General features: G+C 26.3%; 1 protein-coding gene across 1 annotated transcript in view; it reads right to left on the bottom strand.

The window, feature by feature from the left end:
* LOC119592859 (biogenesis of lysosome-related organelles complex 1 subunit 1-like) overlaps positions 1-251 on the bottom strand; it is a gene marked incomplete in the record, with an annotated part of 5,448 nt that overhangs the window by 4,203 nt on the left and 994 nt on the right.

Raw genomic sequence — 251 nt, 5'->3', positions numbered from 1 at the left:
TGCATTTCCATGTGTTTGTATGTAACTAACAAATTTAATCAATGTAATGTGTAAAGCCATAGCATTTCATTGTTTGTTCTTAATATTTAAAACTATAATTAATATTAGGTATAAAGGCAATATCACTAATATTGTGTTTTGAATTAAACTGAAATTAAAGTCTGGCAATCTGTACCATACTAGATTTTGATATATGTGTATGTTTATATTCTTTCTGTACTCATACACCATAGATTACTTCAAAAGTCAGG

Source organism: Penaeus monodon, chromosome 31 (assembly GCF_015228065.2).
Source record: "Penaeus monodon isolate SGIC_2016 chromosome 31, NSTDA_Pmon_1, whole genome shotgun sequence".
Classification (NCBI taxonomy): domain Eukaryota; kingdom Metazoa; phylum Arthropoda; class Malacostraca; order Decapoda; family Penaeidae; genus Penaeus; species Penaeus monodon.
This window is presented reverse-complemented; position numbering and strand designations above follow the sequence as displayed.